Below are 13,190 nucleotides of genomic sequence, written 5' to 3' on the forward strand. Positions count from 1 at the left end.
TCTACAGGGGGTCCATCCTGTCTGGGTCTACTGGTAGCAGCAGCAGCAGCAGCTGTAGGGAGGACAGAGGGAGGTTCTAGCTGAGACAGTGGGTGGACATCCAGGATCCACAGAACACCAGGAACCACAGAACATCCTTTAGAACTCCTTGAAGAGCATGAGGTTATGTCTGCACTCCACACGCAAACTCTGTAGACCTGTCACATGTTTTATTAATGATACGATCAACTGCTGAGCTGTTTCAATGCATATTATTGAATATGAGTGACAACTTCCAATGGAGACTTTGAACAACCCTGAAATTATGTTAAAGCTTTATGACTGCAATATTATTATTATTATTACTAATACACTAATTACCAATGAAACACCCATTATTTAAAAAAAAAATATAAAAAATAATGTAACCTTTATTTAACTAGGCAAGTCAGTTAAGAACAAATTCTTATTTACAATGATGGCCTACACATTATTGGTTAGGGTTATGAACTTTATGTTGGAGATAATTTCCTTTCAGATTAAAGGATTAACACTGATTGCATTAAGCCTCTAAACCCAGACTAAATCATCATCTTCTTAAAGGGATTTTTTTTCCTCTTCTTGACTTCAGATTATTACCAAGGCTTTTAAAGGTTAAAAAAAAGATTGGCTAAAGTTATTGTGTGCACTTCGTTGTCAAACTTCTGATTCTGAGCAAGACCTTTTTATTTTAAACGCGTAAGAAAACATTTGGTCTATAATAGGAAACTGGTTTACTGAGATAAGAGAATATATTTAAATAGCAGGGGACAACTGCTGGATTCATATTTAGAGAAGAAAATAGCTTTCAACTGACACAAACCCTGATGAGTTATATGTGTCCCCATACAAATAAATACAACTTGCTACATTAGCATTGGTCTAGGACTGTTTAATCTTCTACATTACTACTTTTAGCTCAGTGTAGTCCCTGATCCTGTATGCAATGTTTCAGTCGGATAATATAATTACAGCCTTCCTTCTTAATGCGAGTCATTTAATGGGAAACATTCTTGCTCCCACTATGACTGACAGACCACTGGAAGGATCTGCTTTGTTTTATTCTCAATTGGCAGCTCGGTTTTAACCTCGTATTCAGTCTTCTAGAACTCTGTTCAGCTTCCGCTCCATGTGAAACCAAGGGAATGTGTGTTATTTAAATGACATGTTAATGATCAAAAAAAGGAAGTATAAAGAGTCTACTTTTGGTAGTTGAGCTAACTAGTGTTATTTAATTCTCACTATATACTTGTAGTGTCGTAAGAAATTAAAATAAATGTGTGTGTGTGTGTGCCTTGAAAAACATTTCAAATATTGGTATCCCCAAGGAGAGAGATCATGTTTCTATCTATTGGCTTAGATCATCTGCATGGCAGGATACTTTAGGGATACAGATGCTATGGACATGTTGGAACTTGAAATACATTTTGGGCCAACCTCAATATGTTCCTGTTCTGGCACTCGATTCTAAACAATTGTTGTTTTATAAAAATGTGTTATCACTCTACTTCATCATATTCACCAAAAGGGCGTTCCTAATACAGAAACTGTGTTGCCATCCAACTTTCAAACAATCAGAGAATTGTTCAACTGAACTGCAACAAGGAGCAGCTCTCCTCTCCTCATAGCTATAGATATTATGTATCCAGATGTTGTCATGCAGACAGTCCAGAGCAGTCATCTGCTTGTTAACAAATTATTTGAAAAAACCTGATCGTGTAAACAGATGTTTTTTATTTTATTATGTGGCTTCTCAGAAGTGACTGTAAAATAGATAGAAACTGAAATATTGCTCCACAGCTCTTGTTTCTTCTCCATACTATTCTTGCTTTGTAATGCTACTGGAGTCATCAACAAAATATGAATGTAGTGTTGGGAAATATTGTCAAGTGTGTGCATGTTGATTTCTGCAACTGATAATACAGACCATGGATCTGTGTTGTTTCAGGTGAGACTGCAATAGAATAAATATTATCAACTTTATTCACCCAGATGAGAACAAATTCTTATTTGCAATGACAGGCTGGCCAAACATCACAAATGTTGAGTGTATGTCATTTTCTTGTCCCTCTTAGGATAGTTTAAAACAATAAAAGATCCCAGAATGTAAATCATCAGAAATACCCCACTGGTTCTTGATCTATATTCCCCAAAGGTAATTACCAGTATTCACTGGAGACAACGTTGTGAAGGCTATGTTAGCTAACATTTCAAGGCATACCTTTAATTCAATTATACTGCTGACGAGATAGATTGCAGCAAACATTGGTGATCAGGCTAAAGTAGTAGACAGTGATAAATCTAGTTTCCAACCATATAATCATGTGTTTTATGCCTCAAAGAAACATCAAGTGAAAGCAAGCAGCAATTAAACAGAAGATAGGACTTGATAATAAGCAGCCATTTTAATTTATTGGAGTCAGTGAAACTGAGGTAATTTCTTCAAGGTTTTTCTAAGTCCAGTTAGCATACAGATGACTTGTCTTTAGGGAGGTTGGGAGATTCCTGTTCGCTCCACACCCATATGATCTCCCTCTTGTGAAGATGAAATCATTCCTTTTCAAACATCGCAATGAATCCTGCAGGGTTTAAAGTAATTAGCTGAGAAATCCAATTTCGCTTTTTTCTAATAACAATGGGTCTGTTGCCTGTCGGCGTAGGATGACGAATAGGAAGATGATCCATTCTGTTCCAGATGTCTTTATTTTCCAGAGTCTTCTCTGAGGAATAAACTGTTAGGATGAAAGAACACTTATCCTCATAATCAGGAACTGATTTTCCACTCACAGCTAACATTTGCTAGTCCTGGGAAACACACTGACTGCTAACACAGCTGGTCCTAGTAAACACACTGACAACTAACACAGCTAGTCCTAGTAAATACACTGACAGCTAACACAGCTGGTCCTAGTAAATACACTGACAGCTAACACAACTGGTCCTAGTAAACACACTGACAACTAACACAGCTAGTCCTAGTAAACACACTGACAGCTAACACAGCTAGCCCTAGTAAACACAGTGACAGCTAACACAGCTAGTCCTAGTAAACACACTGACAGCTAACACAGCTATTCCTAGTAAACACACTGACAACTAACACAGCTAGTCCTAGTAAACACACTGACAGCTAACACAGTTAGTCCTAGGAAACACACTGACAGCTAACACAGCTGGTCCTAGTAAACACACTGACAACTAACACAGCTAGTCCTCGTATCCATACTGACAACTACTAACACAGCTAGTCCTAGTATCCATACTGACAACTACTAACACAGCTAGTCCGAGTAAAAACACTGACAGCTAACACAGCTAGTCCTAGTAAACACACTGACAGCTAACACAGCTAGTCTAGTAAACACAGTGACAGCTAACACAGCTAGTCCTAGTAAACACACTGACAACTAACACAGCTAGTCCTAGTAAACACACTGACAGCTAACACAGCTAGTCCTAGTAAACACACTGACAGCTAACACAGCTAGTCCTAGTAAACACACTGACATCTAACACAGCTAGTCCTAGTAAACACACTGACAGCTAACACAGCTAGTCCTAGTAAACACACTGACAGCTAACACAGCTAGTCCTAGTAAACACACTGACAGCTAACACAGCTGGTCCTAGTAAACACACTGACAGCTAACACAGCTGGTCCTAGCAAAACACACTGACAGCTAACACAGCTGGTCCTAGTAAACACACTGACAGCTAACACAGCTAGTCATAGTAAACACACTGACAGCTAACACAGCTAGTCCTAGTAAACACACTGACAGCTAACACAGCTGGTTCTAGTAAACACACTGACAGCTAACACAGCTGGTCATAGCAAAAACACGGACAGCTAACACAGCTGGTCCTAGCAAAAACACTGACTGCTAACACAGCTAGTCATAGTAAACACACTGACAGCTAACACAGTTGGTCCTAGTAAACACACTGACAGCTAACACAGCTGGTCCTAGCAAAAACACTGACAGCTAACACAGCTGGTCCTAGCAAAAACACTGACAGCTAACACAGCTAGTCATAGTAAACACACTGACAGCTAACACAGTTGGTCCTAGTAAACACACTGACAGCTAACACAGCTGGTCCTAGCAAAAACACTGACAGCTAACACAGCTGGTCCTAGCAAAAACACTGACAGCTAACACAGCTAGTCATAGTAAACACACTGACAGCTAACACAGCTGGTCCTAGTAAACACACTGACAGCTAACACAGCTAGTCATAGTAAACACACTGACAGCTAACACAGCTAGTCCTAGTAAACACACTGACAGCTAACACATCTGGTCATAGTGGAAACACTGACAGCTAACACAGCTGGTCCTAATAAACACACTGACAGATACTAACACAGTTAGTCCTAGTAAACACACTGACAACTAACACAGCTAGTCCTAGTAAACACACTGACAGCTAACACAGCTGGTCATAGTGGAAACACTGACAGCTAACACAGCTGGTCCTAATAAACACACTGACAGATACTAACACAGCTAGTCCTAGTAAACACACTGACAAATAACACAGCTAGTCATAGTAAACACACTGACAGCTAACACAGCTGGTCCTAGTAAAACCACTGACAGCTAACACAGCTGGTCCTAGCAAAAACACTGACAACTAACACAGCTGGTCCTAGCAAACACACTGACAGCTAACACAGTTGGTCCTAGCAAACACAGTGACTTTCCTCCTATTTCGATCTTTCATTTGGCTTTTACAAGTTCCAAAGTTACAGCCTATTAGGTGTCGAACCGAGACGTTCTCCCACCATATGGGTGGGTCGGGGAATGGATATTTGAGAGTATTTTCAGAGTATTACGAAGGTGAATTTATAGGGAAGTAGTTGTACACTGTGTTTGTGGAAAGAACTGTAAAGGTAAAGGCGTTACCGTAATTCAGCTACCCTGGGGGCAGAGGGCCCAGCTCTCTGTGCTCCTGTGTAAACTTGTAAGGCAGATGAGAAGCAGAGTGTGAGTCAATAAACTATGTGTGTGTGTACCCACCCTGATGAAGAGGTGGGTACAGCAGTGAGACTAACTTCCAACCTCCTGTCTTCTGTCTGTTTTCACCAGAGGAATCCTCTACTGGCTGACTGCTGTCTCACAGAGACATTCTGTCTGGTTCTGCTTTTCTGCCATTATTCAGCTGGGAGAGACAGTCTCAAACATGGCAGGATTGGCAGCCATGGGGAGCCAGGTAAGATGCACACTGTACAGCAGTCAACTAAATTCAGCCGTGGGCCTACCTTTTTCTTGAGCGGATGGTCAGGGGGCTGAAACATAATTACAAACCTTGTTTACATTTGTATACGATCGCATAGTATCTCTCTGTTATGCATGGGAATACTTGGGAACATATTTCCAAAATTATAATAATATTTGACTAAAACATAATAATTTCAAATCTTGCTTACATTTGAATACGATCATATAACATATAACTCTATTAGGAGTGGAAATGCTTTGGTGTTTCTACAATCTTTAATGTTCAACAATATATATACATGTGTATATATGTATGTATGTATGTATGTATGTATGTATGTATGTATGTGTGTGTGTGTGTGTGTGTGTGTGTGTGTGTGTGTGTGTGTGTGTGTGTGTGTGTGTGTGTATGTAGTATGTATGTATGTATGTATGTATGTATGTATTTATGTATTTATGTCTATATATATACAGTTGAAGTTGGAAGTTTACATACACTTAGGTTGGAGTCATTAAAACAAATTTTTCAACCATTCCAAAAATGATAGATTTGGCAAGTTGGTTAGGACATCTACTTTGTGCATGACACAAGTAATTTTTCCCAAAATTGTTTACAGACAGATTATTTCACTTATAATTCACTGTATCACAATTCTAGTGGGTCAGAAGTTTACATACACTAAGTTGACTGTGCCTTTAAACAGCCTTTAAACAAAATTCCAGAAAATGATGTCATGGCTTTAGAAGCTTCTGATAGGCTAATTGACATCATTTGAGTCAATTGGAGGTGTACCTGTGGATGTATTTCAAGGCCTACCTTCAAACGTAGTGTTCTTTGCTTGACATCATGGGAAAATCAAAAGACATCAGCCAAGACCTAAACATTTTTTTGTAGATCATAACAAGTCTGGTTCAACACCTGAAGGTACCACGTTCATCTGTACAAACAATAGTGTGCAAGTATAAACACCATGGAACCACACAGCCTTCATGACGGTCATTCCGTCTCCTAGAGATGAACGTACTTTGGTGTGAAAAGTGCAAATCAATCCCAGAACAACAGCAAAGGACCTTGTGAAGATGCTGGAGGAAACAGGTACAAAAGTATCTGTATCCACAGTAAAACGAGTCCTATATCAACCTGACCTGAAATGCCGCTCACCAAGGAAGAAGCCACTGCTCCAAAACTGCCATAAAAAAGCCAGACTATGGTTTGCAACTGCACATGGGGACAAAGATCGTACTTTTTGGAGAAATGTCCTCTGGTCTGATGAAACAAAAATAGAACTGTTTGGCCATAATGACCGTCGTGATGTTTGGAGGAAAAAGGGGGAGGCTTGCAAGCCAAAGAACACCATCCCAACCGTCAAGCACTGGGGTGGAAGCATCATGTTGTGGGGGTGCTTTGCTGCAGGAGGGACTGGTCTACTTCACACCAGTCCAATTATGTGGATATATTGAAGCAACATCTCAAGACATCAGTCAGGAAGTTAAAGCTTGGTCGCAAATGGGCCTTCCAAATGGACAATGACCCCAAGCATACTTCCAAGCTGTGGCAAAATGGCGTAAGGATAACAAAGACAAGGTATTGGAGTGGCCATCACAAAGCCCTTACCTCAATCCTATAGAACAATTTGAGGGCAGATCTGAAAAATAGTGTGCGAGCAAGGAGGCCTACAAACCTGACAGTTACACCAGCTCTGTCAGGAGGAATGGGCCAAAATTCACCCAACTTATTGTGGAAAGCTTGTGGAAGGCTACCCAAAACGTTTGACCCAAGTTAAATAATTTATAGGCAATAGGCCAAATACTAATTGAGTGTATGTAAACTTCTGACCCACTGGGAATGTGGTGAAAAAAATAAAAGCTGAAATAAAATCATTCTCTCTACTATTATTCTCTACTATATTTCATATTCTTAAAATAAAGTGGTGATCCTAACTGACCTAAGACAGGGAATTTTTACCATGGATTAAATTGTGAAAAACTGAGTTTAAATTTATTTGGCTAAGGTGTATGTAAGCTTCCGACTTCAACTGTGTATATAGTATATATATAACTGGCACCACCAGTTGGGGAACCCTGCTATAGAGGTCTACAGATGTAGTATCCTAATTTGATCACCCGGTTGGAAGAGATCTTTCCTGAAAATGTTAAACTTGTAGTGTATTTGAGGTTTTAAATGGCTTCTGAAGTTTGTAATTTCCATTTTGAAATGTTCCCTTAGGAAAGAATGTATCAATCCCTACAAAAATGTCCATTCATTATAATCCACATAATAATTGACATTTCCTTTTGCTACAGGATTATTTTTCTGATGTAGCAAACTGGTTCAAATTAAGATCCTACATATGTAAGGACAAATGACAACAATGTGTGATGAAACTGTGAATTGTGTTCATGATTGAGTTTTTGCATAACTTTCTCCATGACTTTCACTTGCATCTCTCAGCTTCTAAATTGTTGCTGACTCAACATTGTTGTCTCCCCTGCACATTGTGCGCAAGGCAGATCATATGATTTGATTAGGGATTGCAGAGTGATTAGGATAACACATCCTCAGTATTGCCTTAGAAGGACTATAAAAAGACTTCATCAATCTCTTTTAAATGAATATTCATGAGACTCAGAGCCCAACGTTGTTTGGATTTTTCTTCCACTCTGATAAACAGCAGAATAGCAATGGGCTGTAAGTGAATTACTGTGACTGGTCTGTGTGTGTGTGTGTGTGTGTGTGTGTGTGTGTGTGTGTGTGTGTGTGTGTGTGTGTGTGTGTGTGTGTGTGTGTGTGTGTGTGTGTGTGTGTGCGTGCGTGCGTGCGTGCGTGCGTGCGTGTGTGTGTGTGAGAGAGGAAGTGTGTGTTCAGATTAAGGAGGCGCAGGAATTGCTGAGGTAGAGTAAGTTAAGACTGGTGTGAACATGAATCATACCATCTGAGACAAAGAGGAAACCGGTCTGACAGGTCCAGTGAGTTACCAGGTACCACAAAGAAAACCGGTCTGACAGGTCCAGTGAGTTACCAGGTAAGACTGGTGTGAACATGAATCATACCATCTGAGACAAAGAGGAAACCGGTCTGACAGGTCCAGTGAGTTACCAGGTACCACAAAGAGGAAACCGGTCTGACAGGTCCAGTGAGTTACCAGGTACCACAAAGAGGAAACCGGTCTGACAGGTCCAGTGAGTTACCAGATACCACAAAGAGGAAACCGGTCTGACAGGTCCAGTGAGTTATCAGGTACCACAAAGAGGAAACCGGTCTGACAGGTCCAGTGAGTTACCAGGTACCACAAAGAGGAAACCGGTCTGACAGGTCCAGTGAGTTACCAGGTACCACAAAGAGGAAACCGGTCTGACAGGTCCAGTGAGTTACCAGGTACCACAAAGAGGAAACCGGTCTGACAGGTCCAGTGAGTTACAAGTCCAGTCTGACAGGTCAGTGAGTTACCAGGTACCACAAAGAGAAAACCGGTCTGACAGGTCCAGTGAGTTACCAGGTACCACAAAGAGGAAACCAGTCTGACAGGTCCAGTGAGTTACCAGGTACCACAAAGAGGAAACCGGTCTGACAGGTCCAGTGAGTTACCAGGTACCACAAAGAGGAAACCGGTCTGACAGGTCCAGTGAGTTACCAGGTACCACAAAGAGGAAACCGGTCTGACAGGTCCAGTGAGTTACCAGGTACCACAAAGAGGAAACCAGTCTGACAGGTCCAGTGAGTTACCAGGTACCACAAAGAGGAAACCGGTCTGACAGGTCCAGTGAGTTACCAGGTACCACAAAGAGGAAACCGACAGGTCCAGTGAGTTACCAGGTACCACAAAGAAACCGGTCTGAGGTCCAGTGAGTTACCAGGTACCACAAAGAGGAAACCGGTCTGACAGGTCCAGTGAGTTACCAGGTACCACAAAGAGGAAACCGGTCTGACAGGTCCAGTGAGTTACCAGGTACCACAAAGAGGAAACCGGTCTGACAGGTCCAGTGAGTTACCAGGTACCACAAAGAGGAAACCGGTCTGACAGGTCCAGTGAGTTACCAGGTACCACAAAGAGGAAACCGGTCTGACAGGTCCAGTGAGTTACCAGGTACCACAAAGAGGAAACCGGTCTGACAGGTCCAGTGAGTTACCAGGTACCACAAAGAGGAAACCGGTCTGACAGGTCCAGTGAGTTACCAGGTACCACAAAGAGGAAACCGGTCTGACAGGTCCAGTGAGTTACCAGGTACCACAAAGAGGAAACCGGTCTGACAGGTCCAGTGAGTTACCAGGTACCACAAAGAGGAAACCGGTCTGACAGGTCCAGTGAGTTACCAGGTACCACAAAGAGGAAACCGGTCTGACCAGGAGTTACCAGGTGAGTTACCAGGTACCAGGTACAAAGAGGAAACCGGTCTGACAGGTCCAGTGAGTTACCAGGTACCACAAAGAGGAAACCGGTCTGACAGGTCCAGTGAGTTACCAGGTACCACAAAGAGGAAACCGGTCTGACAGGTCCAGTGAGTTACCAGGTACCACAAAGAGGAAACCGGTCTGACAGGTCCAGTGAGTTACCAGGTACCACAAAGAGGAAACCGGTCTGACAGGTCCAGTGAGTTACCAGGTACCACAAAGTGGAAACCGGTCTGACAGGTCCAGTGAGTTACCAGGTACCACAAAGAGGAAACCGGTCTGACAGGTCCAGTGAGTTACCAGGTACCACAAAGAGGAAAACGGTCTGTCAGGTCCAGTGAGTTACCAGGTACCACAAAGAGGAAACCGGTCTGACAGGTCCAGTGAGTTACCAGGTGCCACAAAGAGGAAACCGGTCTGACAGGTCCAGTGAGTTACCAGGTACCACAAAGAGGAAACCGGTCTGACAGGTCCAGTGAGTTACCAGGTACCACAAAGAGGAAACCGGTCTGTCAGGTCCAGTGAGTTACCAGGTACCACAAAGAGGAAACCGGTCTGACAGGTCCAGTGAGTTACCAGGTACCACAAAGAGGAAACCGGTCTGACAGGTCCAGTGAGTTACCAGGTACCACAAAGAGGAAACCGGTCTGACAGGTCCAGTGAGTTACCAGGTGCCACAAAGAGGAAACCGGTCTGTCGTTGGCTTATTAAACAGAAAAAGGAATGCGTTCCACAGGGGGCTGGTGGCATCTTAATTGGGGAGAACGCGCTCGTGGAAATGACTGGAGCAGAATAGTGGAATGGTATCAAACGCATCAAACACATGGTTTCCAGGTATTTGATTCCATTATTATGAGCCGTTCTCAGCAGCCCCCTGTGAATTGCATACTTATTTTTCAGGCAACCATTTAACTGTCAGGCGGCTACTGTACTTAATTAAGTACAAAGGGTTTCCATTCCATGTAACTTTACACTATAAAGCTTATCATTTGAAATAAACATTATGACATATATCTTAACCTAAAGCTTTTTGGTTAAAATGACACCAATACCATGTTATTTTAGGAAAGGATAAAGTACATCTAACTGTGCCAACACTTGTAAAAGTGGGAATCTGGTATATTAATTTTGGTTTCCTCAAAGAAGCATCTGGTGGTGTTTGAACACTCCAGAGACTCCATATTAAAGGGACTGAATGAGTAGTATTTTCTCTCTTCATTAATCTCTAGTGCCTTCACATTTTAGCAGATGCTCTTATCCAGAACAATTTAATGTAGTGAGTGCATACATTTTCCTACTGGTCCCCCATGGGAATTGAACCCAGAACCCTGCCATTGCAAGCACCATGCTCTAACAACTGAGCCAAACAGAACCTTTCTCTCACTTCTGGACTGAATTACTCAGCCAAATCCTTTTTTTCAGCTAATATCTCATGAATAATGTGGATTTCTTGTGATTTTTGTATTTACGTTTAATTTTTGTTTCTCTTCCTTTATCACCTCTTAAATTCCACTTCAGCCTCAATTACTGTTCTCCTTAATGAGAAATACAGTACATCACAGATCAAGAGAGGCAAGTCCATCAGTGAGTGTGAGTTCCCCAGACCTGGGTGTTGTGAAGGAACATGACTCTGGGTTGATGTGAGCCCCAGTGTTGTGCCATAGTAGTGACTGTGGAAAGAGAGATGTTGAGTCTGTGTGTCAGTCACCACAACGTGTGGTTGGATACTCCTCCGCTGTTGTAGGCTGGAGCACAAGCTCCCGTTCTCAGAGAAGACAATCTGAGCTCAAGGGATAAGGCGACTGTTTAACCCATTTTGAAATGGGAGTCTATTGTACGAGCCAAGTTTGGGGAATGTGTCCTGCAAATACTTTAAAGCATGTGAGATACATATGGAGAAGGAGTGAAAGAATGATATTCTGCATTCCTCAAGTAGGCCAAAGCAATGAAGCTTTCAGCTTTGTCAGTAAACTGATAGACTACTCAACAGCAACCTAAACCAGAACCTTCTCAATTATCATGTAGCACAACAATGATATATGCCAACAAGTGATAGCTAACTTATATCCACTGTGATAAGCTATTCTGCCACCCAACAACCCAGCATGTGGCCATTCCCAGTGAGGGGATAAAGTAGTGTTAGTGTTTTGATGATCCCTCAGAGCCAGTAGTCTAGTTAGGATGGAATGCACCCAGCCACACCCAGAGCTCAAACCCAGAGCTCAGACCCAGACCTAGATCAAGACCCAGAGCTCAGACCTTGACCCAGACCAAGACCCAGAGCTCAGACCTAGACCCAGACCAAGACCCAGAGCTCAGACCTAGACCCAGAGCTCAGACCCAGAGCTCAGACCCAGAGCTCCGACCCAGATCCAGAGCTCAGACCTAGACCCAGACCCAGACCCAGACCCAGACCCAGACCCAGACCCAGAGCTCAGACCTAGACCCAGAGCTCAGACCTAGACCCAGAGCTCAGACCCAGACCCAGAGCCCAGACCCAGAGCTCCGACCCAGACCCAGAGCCCAGCCCCAGAGCTCTGACCCAGACCCAGACCCAGAGCTCTGACCCAGACCCAGACTTAGACCCAGAGCTTCGACCCAGACCCAGAGCTCAGACCCAGAGCTCTGATCCAGACCCAGAGCTCTGGCCCAGACCTAGACCCAGAGCTCCGACCCAGACCCAGAGCCCAGACCCAGAGCTCTGATCCAGACCCAGAGCCCAGACCCAGAGCTCTGACCCAGACCTAGACCCAGAGCTCCGACCCAGACCCAGTGCCCAGACCCAGAGCTCTGACCCAGACCCAGAGTTCTGACCCAGACCCAGAGAACAGACCCAGAGATTCGACCCAGACCCAGAGCCCAGACCCAGAGCTCTGACCCAGACCTAGACCCAGAGCCCCGACCCAGACCCAGAGCCCAGACCCAGAGCTCTGACCCAGACCCAGACCTAGACCCAGAGCTCCGACCCAAACCCAGAGCCCAGACCCAGAGCTCTTACCCAGACCCAGAGCTCCGACCCAGACCCAGAGCCCAGACGCAGAGCTCCGACCCAGTTCTCTAACAGCTGGGCCCCCGCGGTGCTCAGCCCGTCCCAGGATAAGTCACAGTAGTCTAGATAGTAGTAGTCTAGTCTGCACTTTGTTCAGTTTTTTAAGACTGTCTGTTTGTGGGAGGATACAAGGCACAGTACAATAGGGTCTGTATTAAAGTTAAGTGATGATTTGATCAGGGGTATTGTTAGCTGTGTAAATGTATGACCTGGACATTTCTCATCTGAATTGAGAAAAACTGCTTTAAAGTGTCAATCAGCAGTTGAAACAATTACAAAGCCAAAATCCCACCCCTGTTTCTTTAAAAATCTGAGGGATAGGGCTGGACAAATTCCTAGACAGAACTATGGATGCAAGGACTGACCATCCATGATATCAAAAAATTGTAGTTTTAACCATGTTTTGAGGCTACCTTATATAGTGTTTGTTAACATTTTGCTTTGTTTACAAACATTGGAGTAAAACAAGCTTATATTTTTGGTTCTCATGGAGCTCCTGAGGTGTTTC

At 43.3% G+C, this 13,190-nt stretch overlaps 1 protein-coding gene across 1 annotated transcript in view; it reads left to right on the plus strand.

Moving 5' to 3' along the window:
* The first annotated feature begins 5,071 nt into the window (after window positions 1-5,071).
* Window positions 5,072-13,190, plus strand: part of LOC115118925 (E3 ubiquitin-protein ligase Midline-1-like) — a 96,204-nt gene continuing 88,085 nt past the window's right edge. Inside the window, exon 1 of the mRNA XM_065016047.1 lies at window positions 5,072-5,235. The gene's annotated coding sequence lies outside the window, so the exon portion shown is untranslated. The remainder of the gene's footprint in view (window positions 5,236-13,190) is intronic.

Source organism: Oncorhynchus nerka, linkage group LG3 (genome assembly GCF_034236695.1).
Source record: "Oncorhynchus nerka isolate Pitt River linkage group LG3, Oner_Uvic_2.0, whole genome shotgun sequence".
Taxonomy (NCBI): Eukaryota; Metazoa; Chordata; class Actinopteri; order Salmoniformes; family Salmonidae; genus Oncorhynchus; species Oncorhynchus nerka.